This window comes from Marmota monax, unplaced genomic scaffold (genome assembly GCF_021218885.2).
Source record: "Marmota monax isolate L192 unplaced genomic scaffold, Marmota_monax_Labrador192_F-V1.1 WCK01_AAM20220418_F8-fsc00024, whole genome shotgun sequence".
Classification (NCBI taxonomy): Eukaryota; Metazoa; Chordata; class Mammalia; order Rodentia; family Sciuridae; genus Marmota; species Marmota monax.
In genome coordinates, this window is record NW_026695224.1 from 29,637,888 (window position 1) to 29,651,130 (window position 13,243).

General features: G+C 44.0%; 1 long non-coding RNA gene across 1 annotated transcript; it reads right to left on the reverse strand.

Moving 5' to 3' along the window:
- Positions 1 to 10,011: 10,011 nt before the first annotated feature.
- On the reverse strand, positions 10,012 to 10,966 carry LOC124086252 (uncharacterized). The gene is made up of 2 exons (XR_006849755.2): positions 10,266 to 10,966; positions 10,012 to 10,174 (listed from the first exon to the last, which is right to left on the reverse strand). It is a non-coding gene; the product is annotated as an uncharacterized LOC124086252 (long non-coding RNA).
- Between the last annotated feature and the right edge of the window lie 2,277 nt (positions 10,967 to 13,243).

Genomic DNA, 13,243 nt, shown 5'->3' on the forward strand with positions numbered 1-13,243 from the left:
CTATTATTATTCCAGCAGTTTTAGCGGAGAAAGTAGACTTTGAGAGCCTAAGAGACTTTCCAAGGTTACTCGTCAGTAATATCTGCTTGACTCCGAGGGCCTCCCTCACTGCACCAAGTCACAGCTCTTCACAGTTAAACAGAGGCTACCAGCATCTGGCCAGCTCAGCTGGAGGCCTAAACTGACCTCCAAATTTTACAGCACAGTATGGGTCTGTTCTCAAAAGCTCTGCTCTCTGGATGTGGGTCATCTTTGCCTGGTAGTAAGAAGAAAATAAGGAGGGAAGAGAAAAGGGAGAGAGAGACAGATAGGAAGACGGGGCGGGGGGGGGGGAGAGAGAGAGATTGAGAAAGTTGGAGAAAGATAGATGATAGAAGCAAAAATTAGCTAAGTCCACCTGATCAACAGTGGGCCTTCGAGCTCCAGGTTCCCTGAGCCTGTGCTGTGGCCTTTTGTACGAGGCTGGCCTCCCTTGCTAGGTTATATTCCTCATTGTGGCCTCAAGGAACCCAAGAAACACACTCATTGTCTTTTTGGTTGTTTTATAAACAGTGCTTGGAAACGACGGGTCATTATCACTCTTCTGGCCAGCCAGCCAGACTTTCCATGCCCGTGTGTGATGCCCTTAATCTTCCCGAAGCAGCAGCGTCATTTCCCTAAACCAAAAGAGCTGTTTACTTTGGCCATATTCAGGGCAGAGTTGAAGTCTCAGCCTATCTTCCTCCATGCCCAACAGGCTGGGGCTAGAATCCAGACACTCGACCCATCATCCATTCTTTTATTCACTCCACTTTAGGCCCTCCCAAGCTTTACCCAGGCAGCGGTCCATCCATGTAGTCACCCCCCCTCATCCTGTGCATCTATTCATCTATTGACCCATTCACCTGTTTACAGTGCAGGAATCCCCCGATAAACTCCCTTTTAATCATTCATCCACTTAGCAACTCCTTTAATTCATCACTTACTCAGTCACCCACCATGGCCACACTGTCACCTAAAGACTTTCTTACTCAATCATCCAACCACCTATTCATTTGATTTATAAGCACCAATTGTGGGCCAGGCACTGTTGCTGTTAGAGGAACAAGGATGAACAATATGGCTACCCATTCCCCATCCGCCCACCAACCTGTCATAGATCAGCCTCTACTCATTCGTCCACTATCCAGAAGTCCCCTCCCCTGGGCACTGGATTGAGTACTAGGTGGATCCCAGGTTTGCTGGGAGAGACGCATAGCAATGAACCCTGATTTAAATCCAGGCAGAGAATGCAACCAAAATGCCAGTTGCAAGACTTTGCTAAAAACAACAGAACCCAGACAAAAGACTAATCCAGAACTCCAGCTGGCAATAGAAAGGAAAAAAATTGGAATACGGTTACATCAATATGAACCACAAAGAGGTTCATTCAGGTACAAAATTTAGTTCAAAGAACATATTAACTAATAGTCCTGGGACTTCCTTTGGGTCAGAAGGAAGCTTGGAAAGGGGTTCCATGATTAAGTCCCTCCATCCATCTGTCCATCCACCCATCCACCCACCAATTCACCTACCCACAGACTCATATTTTATCCACCCCTCCACCTCCTTGTTCAACAGTTATAGCAGGGGCTCTTAACTAGAATTTCAGAGGTAAGTGAAAATCATTTAAATGTGACTCATCCCTGAATTCTGGGTATCTTCCTCTGCTACTGACACCTAGCAAGTGTAAATTAAATATTTGCCAAATAAATTAATGCATGCTCTTCGTTATGACTAGATAAACCTGAACTTGAAAGGTAGCGCCTCAATCAGATAATTTAGCTGATAGGAGTGATTTCGCTTTTATGTGATTGCTTAATGGCAGTGTGCAGCATCCATGCTATCTACATTTGAGAAATTAATGTGCCCACATGAGGCCATGACTAGACCAGACACGTCTGGGGATACAGCTCTAACTCTCTGGCAAGGGAACCTGTTCCCTCATGTTCTAACATATCACCGGGAGGCCCGCGGCCAGATCCCTGCATTAGGAGCTAATCAGTTGGATCTCAGGATTCAGGAGATTCAATTATTTCTGTTGAACACTGCTTGATGAGGTCACCACAGAGACCCTTAATCAAACTGACTTAAGTCTGACTACATGTGTGCGGACAGGACTCTGATTTGTTCGTGTAACCCATGTCAAATGGGGCGGATCATTCTGTGAGTCTGGTCAATATCATCAAGCTATCTGGAAAACTCAGACTGAAAACTTTTTATTTCTTAAAAGACAAAATAAAGTCCTTTAGGTGTAAACCTAGAGGCAACAGCACGTGGCAGATGTGGGGTGTGAAGCCTGACAGTGTCTCCCTTACTAGTGCTGCCATCTTGGGCGAATCACGCTGGGTATCTCTAGTCCTCGGTTTCTCTACCTGTAAAATGAGAAAAGCAGATTTTACTTCCCCTAGCCGGGTTCCAGCATAGGAAGTCCTGCCCAGCAGATGAAGGAGGCATCTAGCAAACAGCAGCTCCTAATTTCTTAGTTCTCTGAAGAGGTGCTCTCCAGGCCTAGCTCCCAGTTTCCATTGACTTGAAATCAACTCATGGACTGTCTGGAACTCTAAACTGCCTCACGAGGGCTTTGTCATCTCTGCCGTTGCCATTTTCATCAAAATAATAATCATCCCTGCCTCTGCAGATAGCAACACTGAGGCCCGAGTTGGATAAGGGCTTTTTCATGGCATGTCAGAGTCGGGACTTGAACCCATCACCATCAGACTCTGAACTCAGTCCTCTTTGCATTGACACAATTGTAAATAGAAGATTCTACAAAACAAAGAGGATAGAAGAGTCTTTTAAAAAGACCCTTAAAGTGGGTGCAGTGGTGCATGCCTGTAATCTCAGTGAGGTGGGAGGCTAAGGAAGGAGGATCCCAAGATCAAGGGCAACCTCAGCAATTTAGCAAAGCCCTAAGCAACTTAGAGAGGCCTTGTCTCGAAATAAACAATTAAAAAGGCCCTCAAATCCCCTAAGACCACTCCTCTGTGGACTTCCTCAGGCAACAGTGTACGGCTTGCTGGAAAGGAGCAAACAGCAAACAGATTTTGTGTGCTGTGGTCCTGTCTTCTTTCCATGTGGAACCAGTCCCCTTAAACTCTCCTGTGACCCCGAGATAAGCTCCCGAGACACTAGATAATGCTAGCCTGAAGAGCTGCCCTATATGCCCAGGCTCCCACGAGGAAATCTGTGTTTTATTTCACTGTTTTCCTGGGTGTGCTTCTATTTTCTTATTTATTTATTTGAACCACTAAATTATCTAATTAGTGACATATATCGTTGACACATGGGCCACTATGAATATTTACTGCACACTTGTTCATGCATTTATCTAAATAGGTGGCATGCCAGGGCTATGTAATAAGGAATAATGATTCTTTAGAAGAGTTGCAGGAAATTATAGAAGGGGGAAAAAGTTTTGCACAGTGGGTTGCAGCTTCCACCGCATCTATCAATTCTTCCTGAGATAGAGCAATTGCATAGTAATGACAAAAAATTTATAGTAATGAATAAATCAATACCGAGCTCTGCGGCAGTTTCAGATGTTACTTTTATGGGCCCTCCCGTGTCTATTATATATCCCTTAGCGCTGGAGCTGAGAGAGTGCAGTGAATGCCAACAGCCACCGGGAGGAAGGGAACGACTCGGGGCCCCAAGAAGATGGTGATCCATCACCGTCCCCTCTCAAGCAGATCCATTTGTATCTCTGAGCCCTAAAAACGGAGCAGCTTACAGTGATCAACGACACAGCAGACAAGTGTTTGTTTTAAGAATGGAGCTGTCACTTGTGTTAAGGCGAGGGCAGAAGTATAAACAAACAAACCAACCGGCTGGGTGAGATGGGGCAAGAGGAAGGGTGCTAGTGGGGGGAATTCGGCAAAATCACACAGAACAAGGACATCAGCCCAAAGTGGTGTCTTTGAAGGCTTTACTCATTCAGCAAGGATTTGCTGAGTTCCCACTGTGTGCCAGGCATAGTTCTAGGCAGGAGTTGGCAAGGGCGTTCTGTATGTGGACAGACAGTGGATATTTGGGGCTTTTCAGACCATTGGGTCCCTGCTATCATTCTGCGACTCAGGTTGTCAGGCAAATGCAGCCATAGGCAGCGTATTCATAAAGGGGCATGACCAACTCTATTTGCAAAACAGGTAATGGGAAGGATTTGGCCCAGGGAGAACATTTTTCCCATTTAGATACAGCATCCCATTTCCAAAAGAATGGGATAAATGCCAGTGGGTAGTGGGATGGTTTGGTAGGGACACAAAGTGCAAATAACGTAATATCGCACAATGAGCTTTAATTCTGACTGTTAGCATTATCATCTTCCGATGACACTAAGAAGAAATCCTCTGCAGAGTGCTGGTCTTCAATGTTTGCAGATCATTTTTCCTCAAAAAAAAAAAAAAACAAACAAAAAACCCCAAGCCTCATAGCCTCCATGAGCAATGATTTCTAGAGAGATCATTTACCATTGTTTTTTGATGGTTTTCTATTGACTGCAAAAATGACTTGTTTCTGCTTACCATTTAGAAGGGTAGAATAGTCTAGAACATGGCCTATGAGCCTTGGCACATCAACATTTGGGGATTGTTCTTTGTGGTGGGGGTGTTCTGTGCACTGTAAGGTATTTGGCAGCATCCCCAGTCTCTCTCTACCTACAACATCAGACCTGTATCACACCCTGCAGTTAGGCAAAGAGCAGCTGTCTCCAGATATTACCAAATGTCCCCTGGCAAAATGCTGCTGGTTAAGGCCCTTGGCCAAGGGAATACGTGTGAAATGTTGGGATCCGATTTTATATCCAACCAGGCACATCTTGGTGATATTGAGCAACTTTAATCTCCCAGGCCTCACTTTCCACATATGTAAAAATAGGTATGATGATGATTATTGCTCCAACCTCAAAGAGTTGTTGTAAGAGTTAAAGTAATTCATTCACGCAAAGCAACCAGGAGATAGCTCACCTTAGGGGAAAGCATTCAATAGACATCTGACTGGGTTATTAGTCACAGTAATATAATGTTTTTTCTTTAAATATATGTGTTTGTTTAGCTTCATATCCCAGTGAGTCAATTTAAAGAAGGTAATTTATAATAAATAATAGTTTAGGTAGTAGGAAGATCCGCGGAAACTCATGAAGATGTTGTCAACTCAAGAAAAAAAAAATTTAAAAAAGTGGAATTCAGGCATGTGGCCAGATCCTGGGTTTAACTTAGCTCTATCACTCACGACAGGTGACTCTGGGCCAGTTACTGAACTTCTTTGACCTCTAGTGTTCACCCAATGAAGAAAGATGATACCTCTTCAGAGAGGTGTAATCAAGCAAAATCAAGATAATATTCTTAGGGTTGCTTAACACAAAGTAGGTACTTGGTAAGCACCACTTCTCTCCCTGTCTTTGTTGTTAATAATGCTTAATGATTGCATTAATCATTTATTGTTGTGTAACAAATCACCCTCAAAATTAGTGGCTTAAAACAATGGTCACTCATTAGCTAACAACTCCAAGCATTGGAAATTTGGGCTGAGCTCAGCAGGATGATTCTTCTGCTGGTCTCAAGCACGTGGTCATTTATATGGCAGCAGTCTGCTAGGACTTAGCAGGAACTGATTGATCCAACAAGGCCTCATTCACAAGTGCTGGCTGCCTGCTGAGCCTCTCACTCCATCCCTCTCCCATCCTCCACAAAAGTAGTGTCAACAAGGAGGCAGCCATGTTCCAGAAAAGCAGGAGCAAGTGTGCGAGACCTCCTGAGGTCTAGGCTCAGAAGTCACCCCAGGGCACTTCAACCACATTTTAGTGATACCAGCAAGTTGCAAGTTCAGCTAGACTCACAGGATGGAGAAAGAAGCTGCCTTCTCAATCTCAGTGGAAGGAGAGATAAATCACATTGCAAAGTAGCATGTGCCCAGGGAGGGGTGATTCACAGGGCCAGTTCTATCAGAGGCTCCCGCTTTGTCTGCTAGAGTAGTAGCCCACAGCATCCCCCTCACATATTTTTCCATAAACACTCATGGTGGATGCCATTCACATGACTAACATGTATGCATGGGGTGTCCAGATGTTCATGAACCATCCCACCCCCACCGAATTGCATGAGAAGTACAAAATACCACAAAAATTCACAGTTACCACAGCTATTAATGGCACATAAGTTCAAGGTCACTCACTACATTTTGCACTGTGGGCAAGAGAAGCTGTGGAATCTGTAGCATTTTTTCACCCTGTTCTAAATCCATCTTCTCTCAAGAATAAATGAACAATGTGTGCTAGATAGTGTGAGCTTATTGTGATGATTAACTTCCAGTCTGTTTTCCTTAAAAAAAAAAAAGAAGCATTATGTCAAATGTCAATACTTCACTATTAGCAACAAATGGCATGTTCAGACCTCAAAGCTGCTCAGAAAAAAAAAAAAAGTAACTGCTCAGAAGAGACTTAATGCATTTGGTGGGACTCACTATTCCACAGAAGTAAGTGATTCAAATTAGAAATTAGTTCCCATGTTCCTTTTTTTTTTCAGTACCCACTGTCCAAAAATAATAGGCCAATATTTTCGTGTTATCTCTCCTACCTGACAATGATTTCTAGTGATTTTCCCCCTGCACATATTAGCTCCCCCTTTCCTAAGCTTTACCCTAGACCTGTATATTATCAATAGCTGCGTCACCCCTGATTTGGATTTCAAACATCATATTTTTCAGGACAGAATCAGAGCACTCCCACTTGAATCCCATCGATCTGTGAACCCCAACAAAAGTGCTTACATCCCATTAGAGATTCCAGTCCCAGCCTCACACTCCACTACCCCACTTTCTCCAGTTTGGGTTCCATGGTTCATCTTTATAAGAACACCCCCTCCTACCCTCCACTCCCTTCCCTCAGTGACTGCTGCTGTCAATCTCACCCCTGTTTAAACTCATCTCTCTTCTTGCTTCATACCTGTACCTGAGCATTGCATGATGACTGCAGAAAAGTTCTCAGCCACGGTTCCTGGCCTCGCTTTAGATCTATGACTGCATAACTCAAGTGGGCCTCCAGGACCACTCGAAAGGGCAATCAGAGTCCCCAGGCAGAACCTCCTCCCTCCTTACCCAGATGACAAGTGAGATCTTCTCCTCACTCCTCCAACAGATGACCTGGATTCTTAAATTTATTGAGAAAACAGAAGCAATGAGAAGAGCATTTTCTCTTTTGACCTGTACCTCTACACAGAGACTTGGCCTCTTCTCCTCCATCAGGACGGCTCGGCTATCCCTGCTGCTTCATGAACTCACCCTCTCTCATCAACCCAAGGACTTTACTCCTACAATTTCTATTCTTTCTTATATCAACAACCTGTTGAATCATCTTCACCAGAACATGACAGAACACTTCCCATCTATAAATAAGGAAACCCACTTGACCTCACCACTTCTCAACAGCGTTGACCATTTCCGTGCCAGGCCCTCAGCAGGATTCAATGCTCTCCTTTTATAACTCCACGAAAACAATTCTGGTTAAACTCCCTGATGTTGTTCATCGGCCAACTCCCACATGGCAGGCTGCATTGTCCTTCAACGCTCAGTGTCACTTGGCCCAGTAAGGTCATTTCTTGAGATCTCTCACTACCTTTAGTCATGACATGTTCCTGGTCTCCCCCGCTTACCACAGGCTGATACAACTCTTAGGTCTTTTCTCAATCTTTAAGTTATTTCACCCAAAGATTTTGACCGTATTCCTCTTTTCTTTCACATCTACAACCCAGTCTCTAGTCTCTTAGCCGTAACTCCTCTGTGTCAAGAACTTCCAAATTCACACTTTACACTTCTGGATCTGATTTCTCCATGGAACTCCGGACTCCTATTTCCATCTTTACTTGGAGACCTCACAAGTTTCTCAGGTGTTGGAGATGCAAAACAGAATTCATAATTTCCTGCCTTAAACTGGTTTATTGTCCTTTCAGTCAATATCATTTCAATGTACTCAGTGGCCCAACCCAAAAACTAAGAAGTTAGTCTTACTGGGGCTGGGGATGTGGCTCAAGCGGTAGCGCGCTCGCCTGGCATGCGTGCGGCCCAGGTTCGATCCTCAGCACCACATACAAACAAAGGTGTTGTGTCCGCCGAAATATTAAAATCTCTCTCTCTCTCTCTCTCTCTTTAAAAAAAAAAAAAGAAGTTAGTCTTATTTTACTTCACTCCATCCTCTTCATATCCAGTCCATTAGCAAGTTCTGCTGGATTTATCCTTAACATATGTAAAAGCTTGTCTCTCATGACCAACTCTGGAGCCCCAATGAATTCCTAAGTCAGACCTCTGCAATATCCTTCTACTTCCAATCCTGCCTCTGCAGTAGATTCTTCACAGCCCAAGTGAGCCTGGTTAGAAACAAAAAACAAAACAAAAAACACATACCTGTGTGTGTGTGTGTGTGTGCGTGCGTGCACACACATGTTTAAATTGGAGCATTGGATGATGTTATGCTTCTTTTTTTAGAAGTTCAGTATTTTTGTATCACATAGAGTACAATCCCGATTCTCCCCTTTAGTTTTCATGATCTTGCCACCACCTCCCTGGACTCATCTTCCACACAGCCTCACTCACTGCACACTGCCCTTTTGCTCATTTACACGCCAAATCCCTCCCTACATCAGAGTCCTTGTGTTTGCCCCTCTCTCTGCCTGAGACTCTCTCCACTCTGAAACTTTCTAATGACTCACCCACTCACTCACTTTGCTCCTTTCTTAATCCAAACATTACCTCTGCAGAGAAGCATCACTGACAAGCCAATCTGTTGTTCACCATCCTCATTCCTGGCTTTGTTTTTCTTTAAAGGACATTTCATTACCCCAAATTCCATCTTAAGTGTATTTGTCTACACACTCACTGTCTCTGTCTCTCACTAGAAAATAATCCCCATGAAATCAAGGATCTTGTCTATCACATTCACTGCTCACCACACATTGTACGCATGAAATATGTACTTGTTGAGTAATGACTGACATTATTGGTAAAAATAATATTAATGGGAATGTTCTTAGCACTCTGGCTTTTTTTTTTTTTTGCATTCCTATTAGATGTTATCATTTAGCCTCAATAAGAAGCACAGGGAAGGCATCCACTTGTGTGGACATTCCCATTTCATTTAATTTCTTTATCCACCATCTTTAACTCTTCCATATTTAGAAGGTGTTTAAATATATGAAGGGAAAGAACTATGTCATATCACAATACATGCAAAATAAGTAGCTTGCTTTTCTAGTCTCCTAGCATTGCCTATAAGCTCTCATATCAGACACATCAGAATTTGGAAGAATTCATTGATGCCTTCTATTACACAGAGACACAAAAACTATGTGTAAATAGTTTTAATTCCATTGAAATTAGTATTAAGGGCCACTAATTTAGTGTACAACTCATCCCAGTGACTGACAGCTGGACAGTTGTCCAAAGCAAGATTTAAGAACGTTGATCTCTGGTTGCATAACTCAGAGAGGGATTTGGTGATGGAATTTTGGCAAGTTCCCCCATAAATTTACTATTGACTTTCATATAGAGGTCTATGAGGTTGATCATTAATCATTCAAATAAGGCCAGTCTCTGGGGTCAGACAAAAGAAAAATTAGAAATATGGAGAAAATTCTTCACCCCTAGGTGCTCTGTGACATTACTCTGTGACATGGGGGTCCTATCACAGAGTGAGGACTCAGGGCCTGACATGTAAGGTGCGAACACCTCCCTGACTCTTCCTCCCTGGCCCTCTGCGAAGACCACAGCACCTCCAGCCCCCGTCAGGGCAATAGATTTCTCAGATGCTAACAGGAACTCCCTGGGGGAGGGACTGGTGCTTCCCACTGTCCATGCAGAAGGCTGTGAATTCTTTCCTTCCAAGAAAATGGTGAAAGGGAAATGTAGGTCTTCCAACCAGTGATTTATTCTGTATCAGAAACACATTTACCTGGCCTATTTTGCTGAAGAGAAAAACCTCAGGTTCACTTAGTAAAACTCAATCTGAATATTTCTATCCTTTATTTCCATACAGATTAGCTTCACAGGGCCTTGAGTATAAACACCACAGATGGGCTCGCGGGTTCTACGGGGAAAGAGGCGGCAGCGTGGAAGGGGATCGTCGCTATTTTAAGTTTCTTCATGGTTCAGCAGGCAGCTGCTAAGAGTTCTAAAGGAGCAAACAAAACAAGAAGAGTTTATTGATTAGTTTACAAATAACTGTTGTATAAGAAAAGGTAGTGAATGGCGGGCTGGCTTACCGATGGCTTACGGCTTGCCCGCTGCTCTCCATTCTGTGGCCTGGGGAGACGGCCTCCAGGGGGAAATAAAAGGAGCAAAGCAAACGTGTTGTCTGATAAAGCAGAGTTTGCACCAGGTTCAAAAAGCAAAGAAGCAGGCCCCTTTATCTGTTGCTGATTTGGAGGTACACCGACGTATCCCTACTCTTCGTCTCTTCGTGCAAAAATCCATTTTATAAAATGTTTTTCTCCTCTGTCCAACACAATAGTACTTTGGGCCTGGGACTCCGCGACCCAGGTAACGGGCATCGGTAGGGTCCTCCAGGTGCAAGCTGTTTGTTGAGTGTTTTAGAAAAGGAGCAAAGGATTGCATCCTGGGGGCTCCTGGACTCTTATCTGAAGGACTGTGACCTGGAGAAGGGAAGGCCATCTCAGATGAAGGAGTTGTCCCTAAAGGAAGCAAACAGATGCAATTTGACTGGTTATCTCACCCCTCTGAGGGGCAGCTTCCTCACTCTGGTCAGTCTCCTTGGGAAGAATTATTACGATGAGGCACATACAAGCCAGGACACGCGGTAGGCCGTGCTCACAATGGACCACATTGCAGTTCTCGTGAGACGTGGAGAGTGGTGAGGCAGGGCTTGAATGCAGGCCAGGCACATTGGGATGGACCTTCTAAGCACTGCCAGGGATTTGGTCTGGTGTCCCAGACTGTTGTATAAACTAACAAGTCAAAAACCACACAACAATTTAAAGAAAACTATTAGGTGCATAATGGTCTAGGAGAAGAACCAATAGAGTAAAACCCTCTTGGGTAGCAAGAGCAAGACTCAAGCCCAGGGAAGACTATGTGACAATGGAGACTGAAGAACACAGTCCACATGAACAGGAAGACTAAAACGCTGTATCCAATCCCTCCACCAAACCACCAACCCCAACCCATCACCAAGGAGCCTGGTACAGCCCAAGGAGGCATTTGGACATGAGCAGAAGTCAAACTTGCAGTGGAGGAGTGGCCTTGTGCTTCAAGGATGGACAAGGGGTATTTGACTCCCTCTACATGGGAAGTTTCTAGCAGGAAAGCAGGGTTCTCAGGCTCAAAGCAGACCCCAGCTTTCAGGGATTACAGCACATTGCAGGCAAACCTTCAGTCATGTGGCACCACTCGGCAGCCTGCAGTCAGGATATGCAGAGGCCACTCTGGCACAAGGACCAAGGTGTTTCCTCTGTAAGAAGATCTCATGTTTAAAGATGTAGTGACTGGTGGTGGGTGGTGTAGCAAAGGATCACTTTGGTGTTGGAATGAAGCACTCCCTGGAGCAAGATGTCAGAAAGCTCTGAGCTCTCATTCCAATCTGTTTCTACCACTTCCTGTATTCCCCTCTCTGCTGAGCCTCTTTTTATTTATCTGCACTTTTTTTTTTTAAATCCTACTTCAAAAGTTTGCTGTGAAAATTCAAGGTCATTTGCTTTTATTCAATAAGTATGTGTTGAATGCCTATCAAGCACCAGGCACCATCTTGGGGAATGTTACCAAGACCAGGTCCCTGCCTTCACAAGGCTTATATTCTAGGGCCATGTTTAAAGGCTCTGTGTCAGAGGGAAGAGAAAGGTTGGGCACAGGGACAACAGAGCCAGGGCTGGTGAGGGCAGAGGCAGGCAGGGCTCTGGGCTGGAAGAGCAACGCAGGGCTTGACTTTCATTTGAGCAGTGAGCAACCATCAGAAGCTTCTCCACAAGGGAAATTCATACTCTGGTTTGTATTTTGCATGCTTGTACAGAAAGAAGTGTGGGGAGAACCAGAGTGGGCCAGGGGTACCAATAAGAACTGCACAGGACCTCAGACGGGAAATAGCCAGGGACTGGGGTGGGAACAATGCAAACCCTCAGGAAATACTTCCTTAAAGAGCCAGAGAGTAAATATTCTGGGCAAAATTAAAGTCAAAAGGCAGCTTACATATTTATATGACTAATTCCAAACATTTTATCAAAAATAAAGAGAGAGATGGTAGGTAGGTAGGTAGGTAGGTATATAGATAGATAATGGTTTGCTGATCCCTGCCTAGGGGACACCAGGAGGAGAAGAGATGGGCCTTTGTAAGATGGGCATGGCTATACTTCTTCTGGTGGGCCGGAGCTTGGAAAGGGCTCTGTGCCTCCTGATTTATGCATGTGTTCAGAAGCCCCCTGTTTGGCTGAATCATAAGACGAGCCAGGTTGATGTATCAGGACATTGGTGTCTGGTTTTGCTCATTCTCTTCTAATTACAGTCAGATTTTACCTAAAATAAATTTCTGGAGATTATGTGAGAGGTAATAGGGATGCTCCCTTTTACATTTTTGGTTGTAGGAACACAGACCTATTGACATTCAGGGAGACTTGGAATTCCACAATTGTGTTGGGGTTGGGAATGCCAAAGAGTTTGTTCCTTGGACCTGATGTGCACATTCTATGACCCAGAAGAACCCAGGCCACTGACATTTATGGACAGTGTGGGGGGAAAGATAAAAGGGAATGGGTACCAATTCTGTGGCCACCTGATTCAACCACTTTAAGGTCAAAGTACCTGTAACCACCACACAGAACTGTTGCCTGGTGAGGCCAGCAATGAGGAAATCAGTCAGTATTCCCTACACAGAAATATCCAGTGCATGGGGATTGATACAGCACAGGATACACACCCATACAAGTTTTCTTCTAAAGTTCACTAGGCTTAAGTGCTAAAGTTGAATATTATTAATCTTTATTTGCTGACCACCATTTGCACGTACACATAAAAGAAAATAAGATGTATGGACATAAACTACTAGCCAGAGTCCTCGGCCTTCAAATTTAATCTTACAGTTTAATACCTATCAGAGTATTCATATTATATATCATATATTGTTTATATATGTATACATATATATTTATGTATGTATGTGTGTGTGTGTGTGTGTGTATGCATACACAGAGAGAGACAGAGAGAAAGTGTGTGTACCTGTGGTACTAAGAATTGA